This window comes from Phyllobates terribilis, unplaced genomic scaffold (assembly GCF_046119375.1).
Source record: "Phyllobates terribilis strain yellow unplaced genomic scaffold, ASM4611937v1 Scaffold_2__4_contigs__length_985480577, whole genome shotgun sequence".
NCBI classification, from domain to species: Eukaryota; Metazoa; Chordata; class Amphibia; order Anura; family Dendrobatidae; genus Phyllobates; species Phyllobates terribilis.
The window spans coordinates 75,820,557-75,834,147 of NW_027362762.1; the positions used below are offsets into that span (position 1 = coordinate 75,820,557).

The 13,591-nt window shown below is 44.5% G+C and overlaps 1 protein-coding gene across 2 annotated transcripts in view; it reads left to right on the forward strand.

Moving 5' to 3' along the window:
* Positions 1-13,591, forward strand: part of TRPC6 (transient receptor potential cation channel subfamily C member 6) — a 303,958-nt gene that overhangs the window by 44,959 nt on the left and 245,408 nt on the right. Inside the window, exon 1 of one of the 2 annotated variants that reach the window (XM_073662137.1) lies at positions 3,177-3,283. The exons of the other annotated variant lie outside the window; for it this stretch is intronic. The gene's annotated coding sequence lies outside the window, so the exon portion shown is untranslated. Of the gene's footprint in view, positions 1-3,176; positions 3,284-13,591 lie in introns of those variants that run through there. 2 annotated transcript variants of the gene reach the window in all.

The following is a 13,591-nucleotide window of genomic DNA, read 5'->3' on the forward strand; positions in this document are numbered from 1 at the left end:
TGAGGCCCAGGCAGCGGGTGTTGGTTCAGGACAGGCGGCCCCGGGGCAAATTGAGTAGGCGGTGGGAACAGACCCCGCACCGAGTGAAGAGCAAGATTGGCGCTGAAGGACCTGTGCATGAAGTTCAACCCGAGGGGGCTGAAGGAGCCCCTACCAGAGTGGTTCATCGTAGTATGCTGCGACCCTGTCTGTCTAAAGATGACGAGGATGGAGAAGAGTCACCTGCTTCTAGAGAGGGTCCTTTCACAGTTGCCCCAAGCCACGATGTAGATGAAGAAAAGTTGTTGATTCTACCTCCGAGCCCCAGCACTCTATTACCTGCAGTCCCCAGTGCAGGTGGCGAGGGAACAACATTGGTTGAAGCCACCGGGCAGGCGGAGATTGGAAATCTGAGTGACCCTGCACCCCCCATCGGTCAGACTGAGTTACGCCGGTCAGAACGGACAACAGCAGGAGTGCCTCCTCACCGTTACGAACAAGATTAATTCACATGGTACCGTATCGTTCAGGAAGTCCAAGAATGTGAACGTTTGATGAAGGAACTCTCGCCCGTGGAATGGCGAGTTAAAGGAGAGCGGGAGTGTAAGGGGGAAGACCGGGATGTAAGGACTTTCAGAGCAAGGGATCCGGAGCTGCCGGGGCCATGCCTCTGGTTGCAGGGGGAAGACAGACTGCGAGCACAGGAGTCAGGTGACTTGGAAGCTGGGTGCTTGTCCAGAGTGAGAGCTGGGAGGTCAGATGACCGAGAGACTGGTGACGTGGGTAGAGAGAGGAAGAGACTAGGACGTTTGCGCTGGAAAGCGGAGCTGGGTCCTGCTCAGCAGAGCAGCGTATGAGGGTCCAGGCTCCTGGCTCCAGGCCTGGGAGCAAGAGCCGAGTGCAGTGGACCGGAGGAGTCAAGCCGACTAGAGAAGAGACGCAGGGTCGGTGGAGCCGGGCACGTGAGGTGCCGTGTTATGGACTAGGGGCTCAGCGGGTAAAACCGGAGACCGCCCGCTCCCGCCAAAAGACGGAGCATTGTTTGGGCGGGGAAGCCTGATGAAGAAATCAACACCGGCCTTGGCTGGCAACTGCCTTGTGGAGGAAAAGAGTCAGCTAAGTGTAAAAACTGTCGTTTACAACCGGTTCGACTCTGCTATATCTAGTTAAACTGTGAACTGTCAGTTAAAGACTTTTACCTGCTACTTCCCTTGTTTTTTCCCATATTTTCCCCTGTTACTCCCTGCGTGGAGATTGACCCTGTTATTATAAACTTCCCCTGTTTATTAACCCTGTATTGGCTGCTCTGTGTTTCTGTGTCGCTGCATCTAAAATACCCGTGTTACATCTGTGTTACTTTCTACAGAGACTCGTCTTGGCTGGACTCTTGTTATTTGATAACTATGTGACTCGTATGTAGAAGTATTAATTAGAAAATGATCTTATTACTGTGCTTTCTATAACATTTATATATTTTATCTGCATACTTTTTTTTTTTTTTTAATGGAGGAGGGAACATATATGTCTTTACAGGATCTTGACCATTACAGGGACTCCTTCAGCTGACCATCATGCTGGTGGTGTCCTGGTCCAAATTTTGCACTGAGCTAAGGGGATTCATGTTACACCTCTACCCGAGCCATTTTGGGACAGCACAGAGTAGGCCAAAGAAGGGGTGCCCCAGTGCCCCCTTAATGACATCATGCCAGAGCACAGTGTATCGGAACGGAGGCAGCTGTTGGATCGCTGGTGGTAGGGGAGTATGGAGAGGGTGATATTTTTTTTTATATAAGATATAAGATCAGCTAATATTGTAAAAATTAAAACAAAATTCAAAATAAATATTAAAAAAAAAACGGAAAAAAGTTTTCGCCACTAAAAATGTTGGTTTATATAAAAACTAAATTAAGCGAAAAAGTACACAAACGCATCCAGTACAACCCAAGCTAAAGGATTGTACCATAACCCATACAATGAACACTTAATAATTAACTCCCAAAATGTAGCTTTTTCATTAGACTTACAATCAAAATGGAATAAAAAGTGATCAAAAAGTTGTATAGAAAAAAAATTGGTATCACTGAAAACGTTATCTCGTCCTTCAAGGAATGCGGCCTGTGAACTTCAATTTTTTTTCTATGTGATGCTCATTTACCCGGTGGAGTTTGAGACCCCTGATCTAGGTGGTGGGTAGCACAGTGGCTCAGTGGTTAGCACTGTATGGTGGCTCAGTGGTTAGCACTGTAGCTTTGCAGCACTGGGGTCTGGTGTTCAAATCTCACCAAGGACAACATCTGCAAGGAGTTTGCATGTTCTCCCTGTGTTCCCGTGGGTTTCCTCCGTGTTCTCTGGTTTCCTCCCACACTCCAAAGACATACTGATAGGGAATGTAGATTGTGAGCCCCAATGGGGACAGTGCCGATGGGGACAGTGATGATGATGTCTGTAAAGCGCTGTGGAATTAATGGCACTATATAAGTGAGTTAAAAAAGTAAACTGCACACATGAACATCTGCTCTGCCTCCAGCACGGCTGCAGCTGTTGCTATTACTCCAACAAAGCCTACAATGCAGAAGCTGTAAGTCCCTGATTAGGGACTGCAAATAATAGAACGCCTGTGAGTCATCGATATGTCAAGTATAAAACTCTTTTCTTATGTACAAATAATCAAGCTCGTTATTAATTGTTTCCCATCGGGTTGCAAATAATTACACAAGTCATCCTGCTGTTCCTGATACATTCAGTCCACAATTTGTGGCGCACTGAACGCCAGGGAATGAGCGACGTTCATATTCATAAAGTTGTAAATGGTGCGGGCTCCGCGGAAGCTGAAGGTGGCAGAGCTATAATAAGTGCTGATTATGTACAGAAGCCCACGGCCGTTCTGTGTGTGTAACCCACGGCCTGTGGAGAGGAGTGAAACACAAACAAGCCCAAAATAAATTCACAGAGGTGGAAACCCCCCCCCAGTGAGGGGGCTTTGTGTCTCCATAGACCTACCCCAGGGAGAAAAGCACAATTAGAGCGTAAGCTACCAGCGGGGTGACATATGCTGCCCAATGTATGCCAGGGTGATATGCCAATTACTTGTGCCAAGTTATGCTTGAAAGCGTATGCAGAAAATGCTGTAACACATCGAGCCGCTGCGCTGGTGGAAATCCTATACTCGCATCAGGTAAAGAAATCTACAGCATTTTATATTATTAATCCAAATCATTCTGGACATTATTTCTACGAGCGCAGAGGATTAAAGGATCTTCTCTAGGAAAACTGCAGCCGAGGGATGTGAGCAAACGGGAAACCTGTGAGCATCATCTATCTATCTATCTATCTATCTATCTATCTATCTATCTATCTATCTATCTATCTATCTATCTATCTATCTATCTATCTATCCCATATCTATCTATATATCTCATATCTATCTATCTGTCATCTATCTACCTATCTATCTATCTATCTATCTATCTATCTATCCCATATCTATCTATCTATCTATCTATCTATCTATATCCTATCTATCTATCTCTATCATATCTATCTATCTATCCCATATCTATTATCTATCTATCTATCTATCTATCTATCTATCTATCCCATATCTATCTATCTATCTATCTATCTATCTATCTATCTATCTATATCCTATCTATCTATCTCTATCATATCTATCTATCTAAAAATATCTATAAATATGTGTAAATACATTATGTATTCACATGTGGTCTACCTTTTTCTATCTCCTCCTCCTTGGAATTTGTCACATTGTGAATATAATTTTGTCTATTTAGTACATATTATCTATCCATCTATCTACAGTGCTGGCCAAAAGTATTGGCACTCCTGCAATTCTGTCAGATAATACTCAGTTTCTTCCTGAAAATGATTGCAATCACAAATTCTTTGGTCTTATTCTCTTCATTTAATTTGCTTGCAAGGAAAAAACACAAAAGAGAATGAAGCAAAAATCAAATCATTGATCATTTCACACAAAACTCCAAAAATGGGCCAGACAAAAGTATTGGCACCCTCAGCCTAATACTTGGTTGCACAACCTTTAGCCAAAATAACTGCGAACAACCGCTTCCGGTAACCATCAATGAGTTTCTTACAATGCTCTGCTGGAATTGTAGACCATTCTTCTTTGGCAAACTGCTCCAGGTCCCTGATATTTGAAGGGTGCCTTCTCCAAACTGCCATTTTGAGATCTCTCCACAGGTGTTCTATGGGATTCAGGTCTGGACTCATTGCTGGCCACCTTAGAAGTCTCCAGTGCTTTCTCTCAAACCATTTTATAGTGCTTTTGGAAGTGTGTTTTGGGTTATTGTCCTGCTGGAAGACCCATGACCTCTGAGGGAGACCCAGCTTCCTCACACTGGGCCCTACATTATGCTGCAAAATTTGTCGGTTGTCTTCAGACTTCATAATGCCATGCACACGGTCAAGCAGTCCAGTGCCAGAGGCTGCAAAGCAACCCCAAAACATCAGGGAACCTCCGCCATGTTTGACTGTAGGGACCGTGTTCTTTTCTTTGAATGTCGCTTTTTTTTCCTGTACACTCTATGTTGATGCTTTTTCCCAAAAAGCTCTACTTTTGTCTCATCTGACCAGAGAACAATCTTCCAAAACGTTTTAGGCTTACTCAGGTAAGTTTTGGCAAACTCCAGCCTGGCTTTTTTATGTCTCGGGGTAAGAAGTGGGGTCTTCCTGGGTATCCTACCATACAGTCCCTTTTCATTCAGACCCCGACGGATAGTACGGGTTGACACTGTTGTACCCTCGGACTGCAGGGCAGCTTGAACTTGTTTGGATGTTAGTCGAGGTTCTTTATCCACCATCCGCACAATCTTGCGTTGAAATCTCTCGTCAATTTTTCTTTTCCGTCCACATCTAGGGAGGTTAGCCACAGTGCCATGGGCTTTAAACTTCTTGATGACACTGTGCACGGAAGACACAGGAACATTCAGGTCTTTGGAGATGGACTTGTAGCCTTGAGATTGCTCATGCTTCCTCACAATTTGGTTTCTCAAGTCCTCAGACAGTTCTTTGGTCTTCTTTCTTTTCTCCATGCTCAATGTGGTACACACAAGGACACAGAACAGAGGTTGAGTCAACTTTAATCCATGTTAACTGGCTGCAAGTGTGATTTAGTTATTGCCAACACCTGTTAGGTGCCACAGGTAAGTTACAGGTGCTGTTAATTACACGAATTAGAAAAGCATCACATGATTTTTCAAAGGGTGCCAATACTTTTGTCCACCCCCTTTTTTAGGTTTGGTGTGGAATTATATCCAATTTAGCTTTAGGACAATTCTTTTTGTGTTTTTTTCATTGAAGACAAATTAAATGAAGAGAATAATACCAAAGAATTTGTGATTGCAATCATTTTCAGGAAGAAACTGAGTATTATCTGACAGAATTGCAGGGGTGCCAATACTTTTGGCCAGCACTGTATCTATCTATCTAGCATATATCTATCTATCTGCTAAAATAGAAAAAATTAGGCAGCACTCATAGTTCAAATATTCAAAAGTGAAAAGTTTTTTAATCGGTCCGTTTTTGCCTTTGTACATATGGTCTAATTTAAAAAAAAACACATTTCTCACATTTTAATAACTGGACTATGAGTGCTGCCTACCTTTTCTATTTTATATCAATATCATGGTTGATAGGTTGTAAGCTGGCACCATTTTCTCAATCTTCGAGCTTGTGCTACTTTAACTTTAATGCATACCTATCTCTATCGATCTAGTTTTTAATATTCTACTGATATAGCCCTCCAAAATCTATAAATATATGTAAAACACTGCATCTATCTATTCACATATGATCTACCTTTCACTATCCTTTGTTTGCTTTGAATTTCTTACATCTGTGATAGATATGGGATAGATAGATATGGGATAGATAGATAGATAGATAGATAGAATTATCTATCTATCTATCTATTTATCGCATATTAATTTATTTAAAAGTGAAAAAAAAAGGCTCTGTGGAGCTGAAATGTTGCCTATTGCACATGACGCGCCCTGGGCCTATGTGATGTAGCGTTGCGCACACAGGGACTACCCGGAGCCGGATCTGATAGGGGTAGTAGTCTCGTGGCGGTGACCCGGTCCGTGCCCAGGGAGTCAGACTAAGTGGCGGTATATTAGCAGTAGATGTAGGACGACTACGCCACCCGTTGAATGCAGCTATGGAGCTGCCGCTGCAGGGCAGACCGCTGAGGCCGGTGGAAGGATGGTGCAGCGTGGATGGTGTAACCCCCAACGGGAGGGGTATGGCCTCAGGGCAGCCGACGTGGATGATGGGGGTAGCAGGAATCACTCAGAGACGATGCGGTGTAGTTCAGGGTCTTTACTGGTGACAAAGATAGACCCTCCCGGAGTACTGGCTAGCGGTCGGGGCCTGGTCAGTCCTTGAGCTGATGGGATCCCCCTTGGCCAGGCGGAGTTGTAGGCCTCCCCAACTAATTGTACTCTTCTGGCTACCTTGCTAGAGGCGGGTAAAGGTAGCCCACGTCCCTGAGTGTACCGTGTGGTGCTCACCCGTATGGCCGGTGACTCGGGGCCTTCTAGTGGCTTCCGCTCCACGACGGCGGTGCTGGTCCCACGCGTGTGACCGTGCCTTCGGGTTTCTTGGCCAGAGGACCTGAAATCCCCTGCCGGGTGGTTTCTGCTGCTGGGTCTGGGTTAATCCCCACAGCCTCGGACTCCGGGTCCGGTGGTAACTCTTCAATCAGGGCGAGCTCTACAGCTGCCAGCCCCTGACTCCTTTTAGCACGACTTCCCCAGAGCTCCTGATCTCTCTTTCCTATAGCTGCTTTTCTTCTTCTCAGCTCTACTCTTCTCACTAACCCTGCCTCAGCCCCAGGTTTATATAGGGGAAGTCCTTCCCCTCCCAGGACTGGGCAGGAGGTGTGGCATGCATAGGATTCCTGACCAAGAGACCTCCCACCTGCTCTCAGACATAACATTGCTGTTACTGTGGAAACCAGACCCCTGGGGTGCCACACACATATGGCTTATTAAAAGTTTCCCAGGACTTTGATAGTTTCCCATTTTTTGAAAACTGCCTATGACGCGCCCCCTGGGCCAGTGCTGTTAGGGGATTACCCGGAGCCGGATCAGATGGGGGTTGTAGTCTCCGAGTGGCGGCGACCCGGTCCGTGCCCAGGGTGTCAAACTCAATGTGTGGCAGTCTTGATAGATGTTATTGGTGTTCTTTAGTGTCGACTACGCCACCCGTTGATTTGCGGTCAAAAGGCCGCTGCTGCAGCAGGGTCCGCTGAGGCTGTTGGTATGTGTGCAGCTTTGGTAGTATAACCCCCAACGGGAGGGGTATAGCCTCAGGGGGTCAGGTGTAGAGGATGGTGGTTGTGAAGGTGCAGGATGAATCAGCAAGAAGACTCAGAGTCGGGCTGTGCAGTTCAGGGGTTTTTACTTACGGGTGTTCTTATAGTCACTCTGGCCTGAAGCGACCACCCGAGCCGTGCTGCGTCCACCAGGTCCTGGACTCGGCCAACCCCCAAGTAATTCTGGAGCGTGGTCCTGAGCTCCTGTCTGACTTTCCCTCTCTTCTGGCCGTTCTCACCAGGGATCCACCTATGTCCGGCTCCCTCGGGTCTCTTGGTGGGTACACCCCTTCTGGGTTCCCTGACCCTATACCTGGTATGCCTTCCTAGTGGATTTAGTGAGGGTCGTGGCAGATCCTGCCCACGACCTCCGGTCTCTGGCTAAGGTGTGCTTTTCTCTCTGCCAGCTTGGGATCCGGCACCCTGGGTGCCAACCCTTCACCCTGTTGTTTGTATTCTGGGGTCTTGGGGTTCCTTCTTCTTCTCTCTGGGTCCTTCTGACTCCTCTCTCTCTCTCAGACTTGGCCTTGGAGCTGGGCCCAGCCAAAACCACGACTCCCTGTCAGCCCTTCTGGCTGAGCTTCTCTGCTCTGCTCCTCTGACTAAACTCTGACAGACTGACCCTGTCCTAAGATGGTGCCCACCTTATATACTCCCTCTATGTGTGAGCTCAGGTGACCAGCACCCAATGAGCTCCTAGCATTACCCAGACTGCTCCCCCTATCTGCCCCTACACTACTGGGATGTTCCACCCCCCTCCCACTCCAGCCAGGGACAGACACTATCGTACCTGCACATATATTAGTGGGAGTACCGTCGATCTGTCCCCCGGAAATGGGATGTATGTAGTGTATGCAGCTACCTGAGCTCAGTTCCACACTCCATCCTTACCCGGGAGTGGAATACCACACCTCTGGCTTGAGGTGTAATACCCCTGTAGCAGCCGAGTCCTCAGGGTGCTACACCTACTTTTTTATTTCTACAGTATGTTATCTGGCTTTTACAACCAGTAGGTTGATTCTTATCCTTTACTTTGAAGCTGGTACTGAGTAATTTTTTTCTGTATCTATCTATTATCTATCTTTGTCTTATATCTGATAAATCTGAGTATTTGAGCCTTATATTTGAGAATTGTCTATTCTGAAATGTGGTGGAGTTATATGTTTAGCTCTTAGATTCGGTCTTACAATATGAATATTATGGGAGAACATCTGGGTCTGGTTACACTGCGCAGAGGCAATGATGAAATACAGGGACGGTCAATTATTCTCATTATGGTCTCATGTTCATTAATGATGCACATAGGTTTTTCTGGATTTTGATTTACCAGAATGTCAGGATTTTTGCTTGGTTTTCATGTCCAGATTTCTAGATTGCACTTTATCATGTGTCACCACCAGCTAGAATACTATTTTGGTCTTTTACATACATGGCGTCTACTGTCGACACTATCTCATCCTATCAGACTCATCTACTCAGAATGATGATCCTTCCTTCGTGACATTTTGACAGTAGACACCATACATTCCGGTTGGTAGCACTTTTTGGATTTTCGCCAAAACCAGATTCTTCTATTGGACTGCCAGATAGTGAACTATGACTTATCACCGCAAGAAGACCAGAGTCCAGTGATGGCAGGCTTTACACTCATCCAGCTGACGCTTGGCATTATGCATGATGTTAGCCTAAGGCCACGGCCCCAGTATCACTATTTGGTCAGTATTCGGTCAGTATTTTTTCTCAGGAGTGGGAGCCAAAACCAGGAGAGGAATAATCACCAATTCTGCATTTATCATCCACTCCTGGTTTTGGCTCCCACTCCTGAGAAAAAATACTGACCGAATACTGATAGTGGGGCCGTGGCCTTAGCCATATAGCTTCTTCAGGGAGGAAGAGGATAGGAACTCTAGTGCCACCTATTGGAAGTAACAATCCTAAAAGTCAATATCGACCCTTTAAAAAAATTTGCTACATGACTTAAGATAAGGAGGCAAAACATAGCTCCATTTGCAGAAACATGTTTGGGGGTGATTGCCCCTCATCAGTGAAAAGCAGGAGATCTGATTTAGCTGGGTGAGACGGCCTCTGATAAGGGGTCTAAGGGCTAAAGTTGGCATAAGGAGACTTATAGGCCCTGCAGTCCTCCTGTTTGAATTTTAATATGCAAGTAGCCTATTCGGAGAGGAAGAGAACCACAACTCTAGAGCGCCACCTATTGGAAGTAGCAATCCACCCCCGGTTCAGTGAGGGCTCCGGCAGTGAGCCTGCACTGAACCGGACACATGTCAGCTGATTCTTACAGCTGACATGTACCCGCAACAGCCTCGGGTGGAATAGCGATCCACCCGCGGCTGTTAACATGTTAAATGCCGCTGTCAATCTCTGACAGCGGCATTTAACTTACCCCACCCAACGCTGACCCGTCACGTGATCGCGGGTCACCGATGGGTGGTCATGACAACCCAGGGTCTGCAGCAGACTCCAGTGGTTGTCATGTAATGATCGCTATGAGCGCCACCTAGTCGTCGGCGCTCATAGCACAGGAGCATTTCTGCTACATACAGGGGATCTACTCGTCCCCTGTATGTAGCAGAGGCGATCAGACAAGTGCTGCTTCTAGTCTCCTATGGAGACTATAGATGGAGGCAAAAAGTGAAAAAAAATGGTTTTAAAAATATTAAAAAAATTAAAAAAATATAAAAGTTTAAGTCACCCCCCTTTTGCCCCATTCAAAATAAAATAATTAAAAAAAAACCACATACACATATTTGGTATCACCGTGTTCAGAATCGTCCGATCTATCAATATAAAAAAAGAATTAATCCGATCGGTAAACGGCGTAACGAGAAAAAAATTCTAAACGCCAGAATTACGTTTTTTGGTCGCCACAAAATTGCAATAAAATGCTATAACAGGCGATCAAAACATCAAATATACTCCAAAATGGTATCAATAAAAACTTCAGCTTGACGTGCAAAAATAAGCCCTCACCCGGCCCCAGATCCCTAAAAATGGAGACATTACGGGTCTTGGAAAATGGCGCCATTTTTTTTTTTTTAGCAAACTTTGGAATTTTTTTTCACCACTTAACCTATACATGTTTGGTGTCTACGAACTCGTAATGACCTGGAGAATAATAATGGCAGGTCGGTTTTAGCATTCAGTGAACGTGGTAAAAAAAAACAAAAAAAAAACCATCTGTGGTATTGCACTTTTTTTGCAATTTCACCGCACTTGGAATTTTTTTCCCGTACACGATATGGTAAAACTAGTAATGGCGTTCAAAAGTACAACTCGTCCCACGAAAAATAAGCCCTCACACAGCCATATTGACCAAAAAATATGGCTCTGAGAACAAGGGGAGCAAAAAACGAAAATGCAAAAACGGAAAATACCAGGGTTGCAAAAGGGTTAAACACAGTATTGAGCATTATGTGTTGTTGCTAGGTCTTTGAAACTCATTTCATGAGCCTTCTACTACGAATGCTTGTCTATGGAGAGCGCTTGACTGAGTGCTTGATTTTTGCACCTATTGGAGGACCCAGCACATATACGTACATTCTATGCACGGCTATTAATTTTAATAGAAACTGTGAAATTCTTCTTTTCTGCTGATGGGAAACCCAACACTTTGATGCAATCAGCTTAGAATCAAAAATAAGAGATTGGAGCGGGACTATAACGTGTGAGGTTATTGTCGGCAATTACTAATTGACACTTACAAATTAGTCATTTGATATCGACGTCACTTCTGCATCACATGTGTCACCTCTTAGTGTTAACATTGACACTACGGGCCCGTAGGATGTGTAATATGAAATGTAAGGAAGAAATTGGCTTTTATGCCATCAGATTAACACTTTTTTTTGCTTTTTAATGAAGATGGGCTCCATAAAGAAATGATGATAAAAGGTTTGGATTTTTGTGAGTTAGATTTTTTTGAGCATTGACTATGAGCGTCCTGCTTAGATATCCCCGCACTTACAGTCTTGGCTGCTATCAGTGAGGTTTTTAATGGTTGTCTGAGGAACCTTCTGCGGCACTGAATGCACGTGGGCAAGTCATCAAGATCCACTGCTGGCAGCTCCTGTGTAAGTATTGACCAATGACGTCCCAGATGTGCTCGATGGGAGACAAGTCTGGAGATGCTGCAGGCCTTGGTAGGTCTTTTAGGCCACGTAGGCTTCTCACAGTAGCACGGCTTACATGCAGCCTGGCGTTGTCATGTTAAAAATGGCTCCTGGGACATTTTTGAAGAAATGGTCATATTCCTGCTTCCACCAGGAAATCATTGTAACACCGAGCTGTTAATGTACCTGGAATGAAGACTAGAGGGGTCCGACCACCACACACCGTAATCCCGTGAGTAGGACCAGTTTGATGTTCTCTTGTGAAAACCTGCAGGCCTCTGGATCTCACGCCATTGCTCTCAAAGGCTATCATGGAGCAGAGCAAGACGCCATTGTAGGCTGGAATGGAAGTCTGTCCTCTTCAGCGATGAGTTCTGCTTTTGTTTTAGATACAATGATATCCAGAGATTGGTCTGGAGAGCCCATGGGCAATGCCATGAAAAAGCCTTCATGTTGGGGCATCACACCAGTCCAATTTCTGAGGTTTATGGTGTGGGGTGGCATAATGTATGGTAGCAGGACTCCTCTAGTCTCCATTCCAGGTACACAAACAGTTTTATGTGCCATGGTATGTAAATGTGTATATTTTTGTGCATGTCACTCATATTCTATATTAAAAAAATCGGGAAGTTGCCATTTTTTTCAGAACAGCTGATGGACAGGTCTGGTCACATGCGCCTCTGTCGGCAGCCATTGTATGGAATGGAGAGCGGTACAATCTGTGAGGAAAGATGCAGTAACAAGAGCAGAATGAAAACCTGTCACACCTACATAATAGTAAGGGCCACAAAGTCGTGTCCCCAACATATCTGCTAAAATAAAGAAAATATGGCCAACCCCAGTACCTCTTCAGACAATAATAGACAGTGTAATACAGTGGCTAGAGGAGGAAAATGATGCAAAAATTTTACTGAAACCCAATAGCAAAAATATTTTTTTTGCCCCAACTGCATGCATTTAAAAAAAAAACAAAAAAAACAAACGTGGACAACCCCTTTATGACACTAAAAGGAAACAGAGGCACAAAGAGACAATGGAGGATGAAGAGCTTTTGGGAAATGTAGTTTTTCACAATAGAAAATGGAGCACAAGATACACTATCCAAGACCACCCACTTCGAGGTTCACTTGGTGAAACGATATCGAAGTTGCAGTAGGTCAGAAAAGAGAAACCAGCAGGAGGTGGCAACCAGGCACAAAGTAAAAATGCTTCAAAAACTTTAATAAAGTGGTTGAAGTTTAGGAAAAAATTAGAAGTGTGAAAACTTTTTTAAATACATAAAACTTGCACTGAAAGACTTGAGTATATTACCAAACAGTAGAATTAAAGGGGTTTTCAAACGAACAAAAGTTAATTTTAATCAATAGATTGTTGAGGGAGGGCACCAACGTCCCTTCACGGTTGACCAAGTGAGTGTCAAATTATTATGTTGATTGCGCAATCCAACAGAAAACCAAACGGAGGAAGTGCTCTGTATGGGAGGATTCAGAGAATCTCTAATCTCGTTTATGCCTACTTAGCATTTTATATTGTTTTGAGTATATCAATAGCCAATCACCAACAGACATACTACAGGCTTGAACCAATGTTAGTACAATTATTACGGAAATACACATATGGTCATATTATCGTTAGTTCGGTGCATGGTGGAAACTTAAAGGTTATACACATCCCGGCTCAGACCAGTTAGATAACAGGAGCAGAGTGTCTCACATAATGTTCTTGTGAGAGAAGGTTAGTGTGGGAAAGTTGCATGAGAAAAGAAGGAAAGAATGTATGTTATGCAAGGAGTATAATAACATGATTTTAAAGCAAGCAGACAAAATGGAATTCCTATAGCATGAATATCAATATGTCCTTTACACTTGGATAGCATGAATATTAATATGTCCTTTACATTCCCCCCCTAAAAATTATATTATTATCAACAATAGAGGTGCTTTCCCAGGATCATACTTTCAGCCTGAGGGACATTGGTCTTCACTCAATTAGTGCCCTTGTTACCAATCGAGGCTGTCGCGGCATGTCCATCCCCCCTTGTTTGTTGACATGATCATAAAGATCTGATCTTCCAACATGAGGTTGGTTGGGGCATGCGGGTAAAGGTCATCATTCCCTTGTCATCCAG